At 36.6% G+C, this 19,060-nt stretch overlaps 1 pseudogene; it reads left to right on the top strand.

The window, feature by feature from the left end:
• The first annotated feature begins 11,000 nt into the window (after nucleotides 1-11,000).
• Nucleotides 11,001-13,789, top strand: LOC102743232 (suppressor of SWI4 1 homolog pseudogene; annotated as a pseudogene).
• Nucleotides 13,790-19,060: the final 5,271 nt, after the last annotated feature.

Below are 19,060 nucleotides of genomic sequence, written 5' to 3'. Positions count from 1 at the left end.
GAAAATACTCCTTAAGAATAGAAAAAGACATTTCAGACAAAAGACAGCTGATGAAAATTGTCACTAGCACATCTGTTTTCATGAAATGAGGAAGTTTTTGAGACTGAAGAGAAATAGCAAATGGAAATTTAGATCTTCCAGATGGAAAGAACACAAGATGGTAAATATGTGGGTAAATAAAATTCATTTTGTTCTTCTAATTTTTATAAAGAACACTGGCTATCTAAATTATATTGCAGGGGCGCCTGGGTGGCTCAGTTGGTTAAGCGACTGCCTTAGGCTCAGGTCATGATCCTGGAGTCCCGGGATCGAGTCCCGCATCGGGCTCCCTGCTCAGCGAGGAGCCTGCTTCTCCCTCTGACCCTCCCCCCTCTCATGTACTCTCTCTCATTCTCGCTCTCTCAAATGAATAAATAATCTTTAAAAAAAAAATTATATTGCAGAATTTATTTCATAAGCAGATGTAAAATGTATTAAAACCATAGCGCCAAGAATAGGAGGATAATGAGATTTCACTATTGTCCTGTCATTTTATATGTAATTGCACAATACTGAATCTAGGAAACCTTGGTAAGTTAAGATACATATCATCACCTCTAGAAAAACAACTAAAAATGTATGAAGAGATACAGCTAAAAAGTCTCTAAAGAAGATCAGATAATAAAACTTATTAACTCCAAAGAGTCAGGAAAGGAGAATGAGAGAAATAAAACCAGGTAGTACCACTGCAGAACCCATTGCAAGTGGTTGAATTAAACCAAACCGTATAAATAATGACATTAAATGTAAACAGACTAAACATTCTAAGTAAAAGGCAGAAATGGTCAGACTAGATTAAAAAAAAGGAAGACCCAACTATCTTGTGGTCACAAGAGTTAGTATATACTTTATATACAAAAAAACAATTAGGTAAAATGTAAAAGGATGGAACTACATGCTAAGTGAACACTAAACATAATAAATATGGTATGGTTGTATTAATAACAGACAAAACTGACTCAAAGAGTATAACAAAAAGATAAATCGGAACCTATCAGTTACAAATCAGTTAATTCATCAAGAAATATGTAGAGCCTATGGGCGCCTGGGTGGCTCAGTTGGTTAAGCGTCTGCCTTCAACTCAAGTCATGATTCCAGGGTCCTGGGATCGAGCCCCACATCGGGCTCCCTGCTTGGCGGGGAGCCTGCTTCTCCCTCTCCCCCCTGCTCTTGCTCTCTCTCTCTCTCAAATAAATAAAAACCTTAAAAAAGAAATACGTAGAGCCTAAATGTCCATAAATCTAATAACAGAACTATAAGATACATTATATACTATAAGATACATCTGGACAGAACTAGATGGACAATAAGACCAATGCAGATTTTAACACCCTTTTATTAGTAATGAATAGGGAACTTAGATAAAAATATCAATGGTTATATATAGTGATACTTAGTGACAAATTGAACATGAAATCACATAACTTGATTCAATTTATACAAAGTCAAGCTTAATAATTGTAAAACACATATTCATTTCAAGTGGACATGCAAAACAGCAGGATGGACCATATATTGGACCATAACATGAGTCAAAATACAGTCCAAAGTTATCTGGTCTGCCTGCGACAGTTCTGTGCATAGAACATTAGGCCACTATATAAATATATCAGGTCAATCAAACTGAGGAAAAATTGCCAAGTGTGCTAGGTCTTCATAAGAAATGTACACTCTGTAGAAATTAAGCTCTGAAGATTCAACAGCTTACCACATCGGTCAATTTTTCTAGGGCCCCAGTGGTATGGGGCATGCCTGGATGTCTCCTCCAAGGTAAAAGGACACCTTTCACTGGTTTACAGAGTAGGGGCTAAATTCACAAGTAAGTAAAATAAGTTAGCCATCTGACATCAGCTGTTTTTTTTTTTTTTTTCCATTGGTCACCTCAGTGCGGCCACAACGGGTACATGAAAGGCGTAGTCATGATGGCAGGAATGGATGCTCTACAAGGACCTAGTAGCATATGCTTCAAGGCCGAGGTAGCTATGCCTGCTGCAGAAACCTGCACTTAGTTCCCCAAATGGTACATTCCCTTAAGGGATGGTCACTTGATTGCTTTGGAAAAGACAGCGATTCATCTTGATTAGAATCAGCACATATTCTGGGATCGGGTTTTTCTTTTCTTCTCCTGGAGTTTTCCCTAGCACCATTCCCTGAGGATTTATGTTTGCTTCACCTATGAGATTACACATAAAATTGCATTAAACTAACGGACCTGCTTTATAGCTGCATTGGTTATCAACTGTGGCATAAAAATGCCCCCAAGTTTAAGTACTGAGTGATAAATGAAAGCAGAAATACAACATACTAAAACCCATAGAATGCAACAAAAGTGGTTCCAAGAGGAAATTTCATAGCAATACAGGCCTACCTCAAGAAACAAACAAACAAAAATCTCAGTTTAACTTCACACCTAAAAGAACTACAAAAAGAACATACAAAGCTTAAAACATACACATTTATTACATAATTTCTTTGGGTCAAGAGTCCGGAAGTTGCTTAGTTGGATAGTTTTGCTGGCTACAGTTACACTCAACATGTCAGCTGGGGCTGCATTCACCTAAAGGATTGATTGTGTTTGGAGATCCAATGCCAATTTATCTTACAGACCTGGCAAATAAGTGCTTGTTCTTTGTAGAGGGGATCCCAATTCTTTGTCGCTTGGACCCTGCATAAGGCTGCTTGAGCTTTTTTTTTTTTTTAAAGATTTTTTATTTATTAGAGAGAATGAGAGAGAGAGCACAAGAGAGGGGAGGGCAGAGGGAGAAGCAGACTCCCCGCTGAACAGGGAGCCCGATGCGGGACTCGATCCTGGGGCTCCAAGATCATGACCTGAGCCGAAGGCAGTCGCTCAACCAACTGAGCCACCCAGGCACCCTTGAGCTTTTTAATTTAAAAACAGTTTTTTATATTTTATTTTATTTTATTTTATTTTATTTATTTAAGGATGACAATTTAATATTTCATCTGGATCCAGAGTGTTTGGGCTGTTTAAGAACTCGACAAATGCTTCCCCTGGAGCAAATGGTCTAGTAGGGAGCAAGGTAGATGAAGAATGTTATATGAAATATCTCTGGAAGTCACACACTATCATTTCCACAATGTCCTATTGTTTATAGAAATTAGCCCCATTTGGTGTGACAGAAGACTACACAAAAGTATGTGTACATGGAAATAAGAATCAATATATACCCTTTTGGAAGTTGGCCTTCATAAGAGCCAATATGGTGAGGAAGTGGCCACATACTATGGGAGCCATTGGTCTGTCACTTACAATATTCCACAGAAGTATAGGTCCACAGTGGTAGAGTGATGGATGGAATGGTCTTTTGAAGGCACAGCTGAAGTTCCCACTTTGAGATCTTATGCGACAAGAACAGTGCTCCATCCAGCCATGATGCAGTGTACACCTTAGTTCAATGGCCTTATGTGGTATTTCCCAAATAAGTAGAATACATGGGTTTGGTTATCAAAGTATACAAGTGGTAGTAGCCCCATTTGTCATCAGTCTCAGTGTTTGGTGAATTTGTACTTCATGTTTCCACAAATCTAGCTTTTCTGAGTCTAGGCTGTCTCTTTTGTAAAGACTTTCCTTTCCTTTGACTTGTTTTGGTCAAAAATCAGTTCACTCCATGTGTGGTGCTCTTTCTAGTCTCTCAGATCCATTCAATTGATTATCTGTGTGTCTATCCTTATACCAAGGATTTTGATTACTGGCTTATGGAGTAAAACTTGAAACCAAATAGTGTAAGTTCTTCATCTTTTTCTTCCACAAATTGGCCATTCTAGATCCTATGCATTTTCATATAAATTTTTAGAATCAACTTGTCAATTTCATCAGCTATCAGTTTGGATTTTATTAATACTGAACTGAATCTACAGATCAACTTGGAGAAAATGGACATCTGTCTCAGGTTGGATTCTCTGTGATATGGGCTCTGACACTGATATTTGCACCCACGAGGGTATTGGTGAGTTCTCTTGAGAATAACAGTTCTGGACAATGAAATAAATTCACCCATGACACATATTATCAGAGGCCTCAGTCAATTGCATGGGGAGCTCTGAAACAGGAACAGATATTCAGAATTGCCTGTGATAGGTACCACATCGTACTAGGTCCACATTGTTGCCAAACATTGAGGAAGTTGTCAGAATAATAAATACAAAATAAAATAATACGAATTAGAGCTAATAAATACTGAGTAGATCTTTGTAACTACAATTTTTTAAAAAACTTTTACTTCCACATTGGTAAAAAATAAGTGAATTAACTATTAAGGATTAACCATCATTTAACCAGCTTTGCAATGTATATCTTTTTCAAACTTTTATTTCTTCTATTTCTTTTTTCAGATATCAGTCCTCTTTTTAGCTATTTAAGAACTGACTACTGACACATAAGTTTGCAGCTGTTTATGAGTTTGCATCTTCATTTTCAGTGTAAATTTTCTTACTCTGTTTTATCAGGATTCCTGGAGAATAAAATATACCGTTTCTTTTCCAAACAGGATAAAAATGTATTGAGTTCAAATGGTTTAGAAGGGATTTACCAGGGAGATAATCACAGAGTGTGTTTTACCTTTTGCTATAAATTCTGTGGTCACAGCATATTAGGGCAGAGTGCCTACTCAGCATTAGTAAAAGTTTGATGTTGTCACTTTACGCATTATTATAGAATCTGGTAGATAGAATGTATTTCCCCAGAGAGCAATCCATCCCAAGGATTGCATCATTGACAATTTATTTCCATTTATGGTTGTGGTGGTGGTTGTACCCAAGGCCTGCTTATTTTCACTTATCACAATTGGAGGGGGCATTCTCTTTGCTCCTGTAATTGAAAAATACCCTGTCACTCATTCTTAAATGCTGAACTCATCCTTCGCCAAGTTGCCACTTTATCTCTTTTCCTCCAGTACTTCTGTCTTGTGAATTCCAATATATTTGTTGATAAATTGCTTTATTCCCTACAAACTGGTTGTAGGCATCATATACCAGGAATGTTGTTTTCTAATTATTATTCTCTCTGATGCCTAGGAAAAATACCACAATGTGCTAATGAATTAATCTTATCCAAAGGAGCTAAAAGGAGACAATATAGAAGAAGAAAAATATAAACTGCTTTGATAGAGTATAGTTTTTTCCCCCAAACAATATGTCAAAAATGCTGGGGTTGATATTTTTGAGTCTATTATGATAGTAAAATTGGTTTAGAAATATGTGATAGAGGTGGTAGAGAGTCCTGATGGAAGGTTGTAGAAAGAAAACAGTATTTTATGAAATAACAAATGCAGGATGTATTTTAATGCAGAATATAGCAAACTATGTATTTATCACAATATGTTCAAATGTACTCTAATCAAATGATGTAAGCCATTAGGTTAAATATTTTCAGATATCTGAAAATGCAACATCAGCCTTTTTTTTTTTTTTTTTTTACAGGCAAAGATCTTGTCTATAGTCATTTCATTAAATGCCTAGAGAACAGTTGACTCTTACCAGATTTGCCACACTTTCTCTAGAAGGCTGAATCTCTAGCAGTGGCTGTGTTTCTGCATGAGTAGAACTTCTGGACCCTGACCTTCCTCCATAGTCTTGGCCTCACTGAATTGTAAAAACTATTTTGTCCACTTGCCCCTTCATTCATCAGCATAAAAACAGCTTCTTGCTTTTTCTAACCATGCCCATGTGTTCTCTTAATCTTCCCTACACCTCTGTAATTATTCTGTAAGTTAATGTCTTTTCAATACTTGCCTTGTGTATCCTTCTGAGACCCTAAATCAGAAACCAATTTTACTGTACGTTCATAGATTATATATCCTGTTGAAAACTTTCTCCACCCTGAAGGGGATATATTTCCACATTCCATGTTCTCATTTCCTCTAACTTCTCTTTCCCTGAAAATATCACCATGGAAGCTACTTTTTATCCAGTTTCATCTCTTATGGAAAGAGACCTCAGGGCCAGAATTTGAATCAGTGTATCACTTAAAGTTGGACGACCACAAACTCCAAATTAGCAACATGTCACATATATTGAAACACACTGAAATAAAAGTTGTAGTTACATGAGAAAAGTTTTAATGAAGAGGCAAAAGCTCATGGAAACCCCAGATTATGACAACTAAACCTTATCAGTTTCTTAATCTTTGCAAAGATTGCAGGTCTGAGCATAAACACCACTGTCTCTCACTTACTTATTGCTGTCCATCCTTACCTATGAAATATAAAGCTTTCACTAAATTTAGCATTTATTAACCATTAAACTTTAGATAACTTAAATATGGGGTCTCCTTTCAAAAAGTTCATTTCTAAAGGAAGTTGGATCTTCTATTCCGCCTCCTACTTAAGCACCTGTAAGTGTAGCAAGAAGCAAGAGTAACTTGCTTCCCAGACTAACCTTTCTGTGGTGACTCTATTTTCAAAAGTCACTGTGGATCTACTTAGTTGCTAAAGGGAGCCATAGATTTTCCCTGTCTTCTTGGATTTGTTATTAGCCTTGCTCTTTCACTTTCATGAAACTGTCTCCCCTATTTCCTATCAATTTTCTCATCTTGATTCTATCCTTTTCACTGCTATCCCCATACACATGTCACTTTCTCTTGCTCCAGACCCTTCCACTGCGTAGTTCAGACTGTTTCCAAACTCACATTTTCAACTACTACCTCACCTTGACTTACAATCTCATGGAAATGACTCTCAAATATTTACCATGATTAAATGTTGAGCTCTGATTTTGCATTTCTGTCTGTCTGCTGGGCATCTATTTTTGATGCCATTGAATAACTTCAGCGTACACTCATAAGGTAAAAGGATCGCATTGCAGCATCTCACCACTGAAATACAAACTTCAATCCCTTTCCAACTGCTGAAGTTTCACACGTGTAGTACAAAGGTGGAAAAATTACAGTCCATGGGCCAAACCCAGTCTGCCACCTGTTTTTGTATAGCATATGAGCAAAGAATATTTGTTATATTTCAAGTAGTTGAAAAACATTGAGGGGAGAATAATATATCATGACATGTGAAGTTTTTTATGAAATTAAAATTGCGTCTACAAGTAATGTTTTATTGGAATACGTCCGTATTTGTTTACATGTTTGTGGCCCCCTGTGTCCTATAATGTCAGAGTTGAGCAGTGCATCAGAGAGAACATGGGCTGCAAAGCTTAAAATATTTAATATTTGGCCCCTTCTAAAAAAAGTCTGCTGACCCCTGATTTAGTGGATGAAGCCTGCTTCTCCCTCTCCTGCTTCTCCCTCTCCCCCTGCTTGTGTTCCTGCTCCTGCTATCTCTGTCAAATAAATGAATAAAATCTTTATAAAAAAAAAGAGTAGACTAATGGAGCTAAATAGAAATCTTAGGTACGCTCTTTGTTAGGTGGAATTTCAGAGAAAGTTACTCAGTACTAATGAGCCTGTTTTTTTCTCTGTGAAATAGATATGCCAACAGCCAAGTTCTTCTATGAGGTTTATTTCATCTCAATCTAAGACTATTACTGTAGGCTTTAAATTATTTTTCCATTTTTTTTTTTTCAAATCAGCCTGGTGAAACAATGACAGATAAACCTATATTATGGTGACATCTCAGGAATATTTCATAACATCTCTGTTGTTCAAGCCTGTTTCAGATTTAAGTGAAAGAATCTCAGCTTGAATTGATTTAGACAGACAAACATTATATTATATAATTGCATATAATTTTAGAGCTTCCTTTTTAAATTTTATATATACGCACACATGCAGTATATAAATAAGCATATATGGTGTATAACGTATTATCTATATAAAGTGTATTACGCATATGGTGTTATAAAATTGACTCCTTTAAAGTGACGTTAGAAAAATTGCCTTACCATCTATGCTACTTACAAAAATAGACTTCAGTTTATTTAAAGGCCTAAATGTGAAAGTTACAACTATATGATAATAGAAAAATGTAGGAGAACCTTGGCAATTTCCATTCTTATAATTCATGAAACAATTTTATTCTAACTCTCCCCTTGCACCTACATCAGGTCTTTATCAACACAGGAACCACTTTCTGTACGAACAACAATTTTTAGAGCACAGTAATTATGCTACCCTCAAAGTTGTTTTAGATACTTTTTGCATTTTATTCCAAACCATAAGTACCCATTTATCTAAGATGAAGACAATATTTTAATTAACCCTCCATTTTTAAATTTGTACTTTATTAGCCTCAAATTATTTCTTGTTAGTTTTTCTGTTTTTCATCCTCCTGAATCTTTCTGTATGAATACACACACACACATACCCATCTCTCTCTCTATAATGTATATAAAATATACATTCAATGCATATATTAGACATATTATGAAAAAACTTACAGCAGCCAGAAATAACCAATAATAAATTAGATAATTGGCAACATAGATCTTAAAACAATATTTGAGTTAAGATACCTCTCTCTCTAACTCAAAAAAAAATATTGTTTTGTAATCTCTTCATGTTTCCAATTATCTAATTGATTACTTCTTGCTGTAAGGTATTCCATAGTATATGTCTAAAATATTTACTTACCCATATCTGTATGACAGACATTAAGGTTGCCACCAAATCTTTTTCATTACAGAGTGTTACAGTGACCACATTTGACTTTTCAACTTAGCAATTTTTGTAAGAGTATGTATGCATGTATGTATTTTTGTGATCCATCCTAAAATTCATATGGCATCTCAAGGGATTACAAAGAGTCAAAACAATCTTGAAAATAGGAACAAAGTTGGAGGTCTCACACTTCATGATTTCAAATTTACTACAAAGCTATAATAATCAAAAATTGTGGTACTGGCACAAAAACATAGATAAATTGAATAGAAGAGGAAGCCTAGAAATAAACCCTCATATATAAGGCCACGACCATTCAATGTGGAAAGGACAGTCTTTTTAACAAACGGTCCTGGGAACCTTGGATATCCATACACAAAAGATGGAAGTTGAATCCTTACATCATATGTAAAAATTAACTCAAAATGGATCTAATATTTACACAATTAGGTTTTACAGATTAGTATAGTTTATTAAACTATTTTTTAAATTAAACTATTTTATATTCTACATGTATAGGAGGTTCACAATGTTTACTATATATCACTTGGTATATACATGGATTGATAACTCACTCTCTTGGCCCTCATAGACTTTACAGTCCAATAGGGAAGATGTGGGGGAAAAACCAAACCAATAATAATATCTGTATGTATATTTATCGCATATAGGATATGTAAGGATAGCAGTGGACTTACATCTATGTAAGGTACTATGGATCACAACCAAAAGGCAGTTTTAACAGCATTCTGAAAAAGCATATAGATTATATAACTAATGGTTCTGACATGATATGTTTGAGTTTAAAATAAATATGGAGCTAACATAGTTCATGGCAGCTACATAAATTGTATAGTTTTAGGTTGATGTTAAGTCCCTTACCATCTCACCAGTATAACTTTTGACAAAGTCTATGGAATTCATTCAGAGGATAGAGAATTAATCTTTGGAAAATTTGAATAATATAATGAGTCTATAGGAAAAATATTTAGCTTTTAAATTGTCTTAGGTTAGATGTTTATCTATTTATACTTGCTTAGGCTTTTTTTTTTAAATTAATGTCCTTTCCTTTTTCCATTTAACTTCTTCACTATAAGAAATGACTACTCTGCCCACTCCCTCTCCCCACACAAAAAAGGCTATTTCCACCTGTACCCATTTTTAATTGAATCTGTTATTGACTTAACCTGCACTTACGTGATTTCTCTTTTGTGTTTTATTCAGTCATTATCAAAGGAATGATTTAAAGATGCAGGTTTTACTGAACTATGTAAGGATGAGTTTTTTTTTTTTTTAAAGATTTTATTTATTTATTTGAGAGAGAGAATGAGATAGAGAGAGCATGAGAGGGAGGAGGGTCAGAGGGAGAAGCAGACTCCCTGCTGAGCAGGGAGCCCGATGCGGGACTCGATCCAGGGACTCCAGGATCATGACCTGAGCCGAAGGCAGTCGCTTAACCAACTGAGCCACCCAGGCGCCCCAGTTTTATGTAAAGGGCAGCAATCTTTGTATTTCAGGCTCCTTTTATTATACTAAAATTCAGGATCTGTTATTTAAATGAAGTTGAAAGACAACCTATTCACCAACTGGTAATTATAGACTGTGAATTTGGAGTTCTTGTGGCTTGATCTCATTGTATACCATTTGAATAGAATATATCAAATGAAATGTGGGGAAATGCAAAAGAAATAAAATTGCATACACAATTAAAATAAAAGATGATGTTTGCATCTTTTGATTTCTCAGAACCTATCATGTTTCTTCAATACAAATGTATTGAAGAATTTGTTCAAAGTATTTAGTAGTTTACAAATGATTTAGTGAATCAGAATAAAGGCAATGTTCTCCTCCAAGATACTCTCACCAACTTCATAAAAGGAAATTTCAACTCTTATAGAACTCAATAATAAAGTATTGTTTCAACTATATAGCTTTAGATTATGTACAGTTTCTTGGTGAGTGTAACCAGTGCTTTTCTCTGCATTATGAAGCCAGGAGTAGGGGTGGGTAATGGTATTAAAATTCCTTTATGTTTTACAAAATGTTATTACATACATTTATCAACCATCTTATGTGGGTGTCTGGACAAGTATTATTAGTTCTCTGACTCCCAGTTAAAATTTCTTGCACACACTAGATTACCAATCTTTTGCTGTGGTAGAATCATTGGAATTATCAAATGGTCTGTAAATATAGGCCTATTTGCCTCCGTAGTTTGTGATTAAAAATACTTCAAAGGGAAAACAGAAAAAATTATGCTACTCAGCTGCCAGATATATTTTTGAAAAAATAGTATATACAGTGATCAGGTGAATGTTTTTAATATTAACCCAGTTTCTGATTATGCAAGGTCTGTCTGAGAAGGAAAACAACTGTTGTCATTTTCCAAGACAGGATGTGGGAAGATAAGTTGCCACATAGATGTTCCCACAAAGAAATTAACTGGATAAAGCATGAAAGGAAAGAAATGAGACACAAGGTTAGTGGATTCTTTAAAGTTAATGGGTAAGAGCTGGAGTAAATTCTCCTTCAGAGTTCAAACTAAACCATTCCAAGAGAGTGAGGCAAGACCACCACTTTCTCAGAGCATTTAAGAAGGTCAGAGGCAAGATGATGGAAATGATGGGAAGGAGTGTGAGACAAGTGTACTTGTGTTTGGGGACATTAATAGAGCAGGACCTTTGGAGTCACATTGACCTCGGTTTAAATCCTCGACCCGCCACTTTTCAGTGATGTGAATGTCAGAGCAGGTCAGTTTTCAACCAAAGCCAAATCAAACCAAACATAAAATTCTAAAGTGATATACCAGGGCAATATGAAGTTTTCAAGGGAAATATTTACAAACAAGTTCAGGGTTCTCGAAAGTCCCCAAGGACATAAACACATTGAGAGAGAGGACAGAGAGAGGATACACGAGGGCTCTTTCTTTGGAGAGAGTTGTGTGTGTTCTGTGAGTCTCTGTCACCCCAAAGCAGAGGTACAAGTATACCTGTCCCCAACCTCAATTCTATTGAAACAGGCTTCTGTGGGACCCATTGGAGTGCTTGGTATGTATTTCCTATATTTTTTTATTTTTATTTTTATTTTTTTAAAAATTTTATTTATTTATTTGAGACAGAGAGAATGAGAGACAGAGAGCATGAGAGGGAGGAGGGTCAGAGGGAGAAGCAGACTCCCCGCCGAGCAGGGAGCCCGATGCGGGACTCGATCCCGGGACTCCAGGATCATGACCTGAGCCGAAGGCAGTCGCTTAACCAACTGAGCCACCCAGGCGCCCCTATTTCCTATAATTGTAGGGGAGTAACACGATAGACTCTTATTGAGGACTATAATGGCAAGAGGCTGTAGCTATCAGCTTGAGACAGGAGAAAGAGACAGAGATAGAGTGATGAGTAATGCCAGAGACAAGAAGGCAGAAGTACCAGTATCAGATGTGTGTGACTTGGAGAAAAGAGCCATTCCGAAGTCATTTAAAACACTGACCAAGAGAACACAAAGAGGGATGATGGGACCCCAAGAGAGAAATCCTGAGTAGATAAGTTGCCAAAGGCCAGGGTTTGAAGGATGGATGGCAATCCAAAGAAAATCCTTACTCACATGCAGCAGTGTCTCATCAGCTGTTTGGGGCAAGGTGGGGATGTGATTCTGAGTAACATGTGAAGGTGATCAGGGAGGAAAGCACTCTGCTCTGAGCACCTGCCAGGGGAAGGGGTTATCAAGCCTCCCCAAAGCGATGTCTTGTTTAACAAGAGCTGTCCTCTGCTTTTATCCGTCTTCCGCAACATACCCCATTGTGTACCCCACTCAGGAAAGAGACAAATTTCTTTTTCCTGAGATTTTTAAAGTCATATGTGTATGTAACCGGTGGGCTGCCCTTTACTCTTTGCCGGCACCAGAAGAGTGAAGACCAGCGCAGGGAGTTGAGGCACCTGTACCCCCGCGGACGAGAGGCAGCCCTGGGCCCTGAGTGGGCGTGTCCACACCAGAAGCGCGCTCCCAGGCACAGCTCCGCCCCCCGGGAGGCCGGGGCAGCGCAGCCGCACTCCTTGTGGACTTGGTGCTGCGCTGGTCGGGGCGTTCCGCCGGCCACGCAGCCTGGACTGGAGGTGAGCCGCCGAGCGCTCACTGCCACAGTCTTCGGCTTCAAAAGAAAAATTCTCCAAAGGATTTTGCGGCAGTAGCTGGGCCCCTCAGGGCCATACACTTACTAATCTTGAGCAAAATAGGGAACAATGTTTACTTTAACCCCATGCACCTTCCAGAAAGCCCCACCTTGACTCTCCAGATCAACAAGTACGCGCTGGTTGGTGATGTCTCCTCGCGGCAGTGACATCACATGTGTGGGCAGCTGTTTACCCACCGTCTCTCCTGGTGCTCAACAGCTTCGGCCCCCACAGCATGCACGTGAAGCTCGTGGCCACCACGTGCCAGACGCGGTTCCCCTCCATCAGCGTGCACAAACATTGCCTTCTCATCAGCTACAACTCCACTCCCGGGAGTTGGATTCCCACCATCATAGCATCAAAGTCATTCCTGTGGGTGCAAGTTGTGGGATAATGAACGGTCTCCAGGAGAAATTCCCCAACACGAGCCACCGGCAGGACATCGGTGATCTGCCGGCTACTGGCACAGGACTTTCAGAGAGTGAGGCGGAGCTCGAAGGTGAGCACGTGACTGAGTCGCCCCGGGCTGTTGCCATAGTGGCTGAGCACCAGGCGGCGCACAGAGATCCCATCTCGTGGGGCGCTGCAGCTCACTGAGATCCAGGAGAGTGGCAGTTTCTGCACAAGAGGTTGGAGGAACACCAGGCCCCCCTCAGCCAAGGAAGAGAAGCTGCGGCTCAAGGCCCAGAGGCAGGACCAGCAGGCCCAGAACGGTCCAGTGCAAGCACGAATGGTGAGAGGCCCTCAAAAGGAAGAGCCTGGTTGACATGAAGGGCATGGGCAGAGGCCGACGGGACAGTGATGCCCAGGATCCTGGGGGGCCGCCCAAGAAGCAGAGGGGACTGGCCAGCAGTAGTGGGAGGAGGAGGAGGGAAAGCCAGAGGAAGGGGTCGGGTGTGCAACTAGATATTTCTGGCAGTTGGCAGGTGAGGAGCCTGATGAGAAATTGGTCCTAAAGATGGCCAAGAGTAGAGAGCCCGCCTAGAAGCATCTGGTAAAGTGGAGGCCTCCAAAGACCATTACTAAGCATTTTTACACTTTTGTGAGGTTTTTTGTTTTTTGGGGTTTTTTTGCTTTAATCGGTGTCTTTCTATTAGGTGACAGTGCACTTGCTAGTGGGAGGTAAAATGACAGATATGTAGGCAAAGTTAGGGGAGCGCAGAGGTCAGGCATGGGTCCTAATGGCTCTCTATTCACCCAGTGAATTCTTCTGGATGGGACCAATTAAAAAGATAACTTTCCAGGTGCATTTAACCATGGGACCTAGAATGATCATTATGGGTATTTAAGTTATCAACTAACTAAGTGACTCCAAAAGTCAACTGGATCTTAGGATTTAAATCCTGTGGCCCAAACTAGGATCTCTACCAACCAGGGGCTTGTTTTTTGCTCCCATAGAACTTTATAAAATTGAATTTCAGGGTCATGCTTAGTGTTCTATAGAAGGATTTTACTGTAGTTACAAAGTAAATAAGAAATATAATAGAAAATTCAGGTAGAAAAGTGTTAAACTGTATAATGAGGTAATTTATAAGGAGATAAATAGCTATAGGAAGATTGGGTCTATAAAGCATTTCTAGTAAGCTATGATTAATTGTTTTAGGGATAAATTCCTCTTCTCTTAACAGAGTAGTAGTAGTATGTGTAGAGGTCTTAAAATATATTTGCACTCCATAAGGGAGATAAATTACACTAAGTTTAATATTGAAACAGAAATAGAAAGTAGTAAATCAATAATGAATTTATATAGAAAATATTTTATTTTCCATTTAATTTTTATGGAAGTGTTTGTACGACCTGTGAACATGTTATCCAATTGGAATGACAAGTGTTTTTTGTTTTTGTACTATGTTGTTTTGATTTTTAAATGAACATTAAGAGATGAGAGGATTTCAATATTGATTATGATTAGGAAATTGATTACAATGCTATGTGTATTAGCTAATGTTGAGTCAAATTACCTAAGGTCTTTGTTCAGTTATAATGATATTTAATTATATTGAGGAATTGCTGCTTATCAAATATTTATTGAGAGCCTACTATGTACCTGGCACTGTTGTAGATCCTAAGAAAACAGTAGTAAGATACAAAGGGCCTTCCTGATAGAAAAATTGGTATCTATATATTATTCAAAAGTAAGAATAAATTAAGTTTAAAGGGACATAGAGTGATAATTTGCTATGTTAGAGAACTCAGGAGAGGTGTCCTTGAGAAGGTGTCTTCTGTCTTGAGTGAAGTGAAGGAATAAGTTATTTGATTATCTGCGGGAAGAATATTTCAAAAAAGTAAACAGGAGGGGCAAATACTTTAAGATACAATTTTTTCTCTAGTTCGGGGAATTGTAAGGTCAGGTTGACTCAGTGATCGAGGTAGGACATTTGTAAGAATGAAGCCAGGAACATAGGGGGAACCAGATCATAGAGGTATTTGTAGGAGACCACTGAAGGATTTTAGAGCAAGAGTGTAACATAATCTTATTTACATTTTAGAAGCATCTGCTCTGTGAACAACAGTTCATGGGAGGAAAAAGATAGAAGCAGAGAGACCAATTCAACAGTTATTTTAGTTATGTAGGAGAGAATGATGCTATGAGGGACTAGGGAAATTATAGTAGAAGAGGTGAGAAGTGGTCCTTTTTCATATATATTTTGAAGTGTAAAAATAGGAGAGATATATAATATCTCTCCTAACCTCAAAACAACTGAATGAGGAAGACAGACATTATTTTCATCCCCATTTCCAGAGGCTGAATCTGTGGATGGAAGATGTCAAGTAACTTTCTCAATGTTGCTGCACTAGTAGTAAATGGTAGAATTAAAAATGATTAAACCTGGACTTGGCTGTCTCTCTAATGTGAGTTTTTGCCTATAACATTACACTGCCTTTTATTTAACCTCATCTACAAAGTAGACCATGGCAATAGGACAGCAGTAGAAAAATGGCCTCAAATGTCAGGCATCCTTGCAATAAAATGGAAATTTTCTATTGATCTGGTTACTTTGTTGCTCATGGATTTCCCTGCCATCTCTGAATAAAAGCTTTAGTCCTAAACTGGAGATGGAAAGATTCTAGGAATTGCAGACAATAAGCCTATTGATAGAGAAGGAAAAAGAATGTCATATATCCTTCCTACCCCCAACACTCCACCATGAGAACAAGGAGAAATTTGGTTTTATTTATTTATTCTTTTTAGATTGAAAAATATATTTCCTCAGTGAATTATTTCAATTAATGATCAGTTTGTAAGTATAAATGCACCAAACTTAATGGTGGTTTCTGCCAACTAACTTTAAAAATAATAAATTTACAGTTTAAGCAAATTTAGAGTTGTACAACCTTCACCCTAATCCAGATTTAGAACATCCTATCATCCCCCAAATTAATCTCTGCTCCCACACCTAACTTTAGGAAACCACTGATTTTCTTTCATTCCCTATAAATCTGCCTTCTCTAGAAAATTCATATAAATAAAATCATACATTGTAGTTTTTTACATTTGGTTTCTGTCACTTATCCTGCTGGCTTTGAAGTCACCCAAGTGGTAGCATATATTGGTAGTTCATTACTTTTTATGGCTGAATACTGTTACATTGTATATGTCTACCACATTTTGTTTATCTTTGTCAGTTGATAGACATTTGGGTTGTTTCCAATTTGGGGCTATTAGGAATAATATGCTATGAACATTCACACACATGTGGATCTGTCTTTTCATTTTGCTTGGATAGATTCCTAGAAGTGAAATTGCTAGGTTGTATGGTAAATAAATGTTTATATTTTTTAAGAGACATTTTCCAAAGTGGCGGTATTCATTTTAATCTTCCCACAAGCAGTGCATGATGGTTTTAGTTTTTCAGTATTCTCTCTGACACATAATATTATCTGACTTTTCCATGATAGCCATTTTGATAGGTGTATAGTTGTGTCTCTTTATGAGTTTAGCATTTTCCTAATGATTAATAATGTAAGCATATTTTCAAGTGCTTTTATTATTCATATATCTTCTTTTGTCAAGTGTCCATTCAAAGATACAAAATCCTTTGCTGATTTTTAAATTGGGTTATTTGTCTTCTTCTTACTGAGTTTAAGGATTATTTATATATTCTGCATATAAGTCCTTTATTAGATACATGATTTTCAAATATTTTTCTCTCAGTCTATGGCTTGACTTTTCATAATGTTATTTTTTTAAGCAGAAACATTTTTAATTTTGATGAAGTTCAGTTTATCAATTAATTATTTAATGGATCATGTTGAAGTATAAGAATTTTTTTTTTTTTTGCCAAAGTCAAGATCACAATGACTTTCTCTTCTTATTTTCTAGAAGTTTGATAGTTTAATTCTTACATTCAGGTCTATGAGAATACTAGATCCATTAACATGGTTGTCTTTAGATTTATTTAGATCTTCTTAAATTCCTTTCAATAATGCTTTATAGTTTTAAGTATAGAAGTTATGCACTTCTTTGTACAGTAAATATATTCCTGGGTATTTTATTCTTTGATTCTATCATAATAGAATTACTTTCTTAATTTCATTTTTGTAATGTTCACTAATACAATTGGCTTTAATATATTTATCATCAACAATAATAGTGAATCTTGCAATCTTGATGACTTCATTAATTATTAGTTTTATTGATGTTATTGGATTCCATAGGATTTTCTATATAGAAGGTCATGTCAACTGCATATAAGATAATTTTACTTATTCTTTTCTTTTGTCAGCCATGGTAGGAACCTCTAGTACAAGGTTAATAGATGTGGCAAGAATGCACATACTTGTTCCTCATTTTTGGAGGAAAGCATTCTTTTTCACCACTTAGGGTTATGTTAGGTTTGGTATTTTGTAGAGATTATCGGGTTGAATAAGTTGTTTCCTATTATTCATAGTTTGCAGATGTTCTTCATCATTTTTTAATCATAGATTCATTTTTTGAATTGCTTTTTCTGTGTTTAATGAGATGGTCATGTGTTTTTGTATTTTATTTTATTAATATGGTGTAAAACATTATTTCTTTTTAATGTTAAGCCAACCTTACATTCCTGAGGTAAATAGCATTTGGTTATTGTTATACCCTGCATGTTTGTGTCACCCCCAAATTCATTATCTTGAAACCCCTAACATGATGGTATTTGGAGATGGGGTCTTTGGGAGGTAATTAGGTCATAAGAATGGAGCCTTCATGATGACATTAGTGTCTTCATAAAGAGAGACATGAGAGAGCTTTTTTCTTTCCACCATGTCAGGATACAATGAGAAGAATGCCATCTGCAAACCAAATAAAAAGGATTCTCAGCAAGAACCAAATGGACCAGCACCTTGATTTTGGACTTCCCAACCTTCATAACTGTGAGTGATAAATTTCTGTTTTTTAAGTCACCTAGTCTATGGTATTTTGTTATAAGCAGCCTAACTAAAACAATTATAGTGCATAATATTTAGTTTACTGACATTTTATCAAGGATTTTACGTATATGATCAAGAGGGATATTTTTCTGTTGTTCTCTTTTCTTGGGTTATCTTTGTCTGGATTGAATAACAAAGTAATGCTAGTCTTAGAAAATGGGTTGGTAAGTGATTCCTCTTCTTACATTAAGAAAAATAATTTGTAAAAAATTTATAATAATTCCTTCCTTTGTTTGATAGAATTCACCCAGACCTGAGCTTTTCTTTGTGGGAATGTTTTCAATTACCAGTTTCTTTATATTTTATAAGTATATTAAGATTTGCTATTTCTTCCTAAGTCACTTTTGATCATTTCTTTGTACACTTTCCTGCTTCATCTCAGTTTTATAATTTGTTGGTATAAAGTTATTCACAGTAATCCCTTACATATTTTTATTTCTCTAGGGTCATTAATGATGTCTCCTTTTTTCTTTCTGGCTTTTGGTAATTTGAGTTTTTTGAATTCTTCAAAAAACAAACTTCAGGTTTCATTGATTTTTCTCAGTTGTTTATCTGCTATTTCATTGATGCCTTTTCTAATATTTTTTAGTTCTTTGCTTCTAGTTGTTTAGAGTTTAGTTGCTCATGAGTATCTAGTTTCTTAAGGTGGAAACTTGGGTTATTATTGAGACTTTCTTTTTTTCCGATATAAGCCAAATGGCTATAAATTTCTCTCTAAGCACTGTTTTAGCTGCATCACATAAATTATGGTATATAGTGTTTTCATTTTCATTAATTTCAGAATATTTTCTGTTTTACCTGTGATTTCTCCTTTGATCCATGAGTAAGTTAAAATAGTGTTGTCTAATAATATTAGGGGATTTTCCATATTTCTTCCTGTTGT

Source organism: Leptonychotes weddellii, chromosome 11, assembly GCF_054177405.1.
Source record: "Leptonychotes weddellii isolate Sample4059 chromosome 11, ASM5417740v2, whole genome shotgun sequence".
Classification (NCBI taxonomy): domain Eukaryota; kingdom Metazoa; phylum Chordata; class Mammalia; order Carnivora; family Phocidae; genus Leptonychotes; species Leptonychotes weddellii.
Note: the sequence above shows the minus strand (reverse complement) of the source record. Positions and strands in the feature narration are given on the sequence as shown.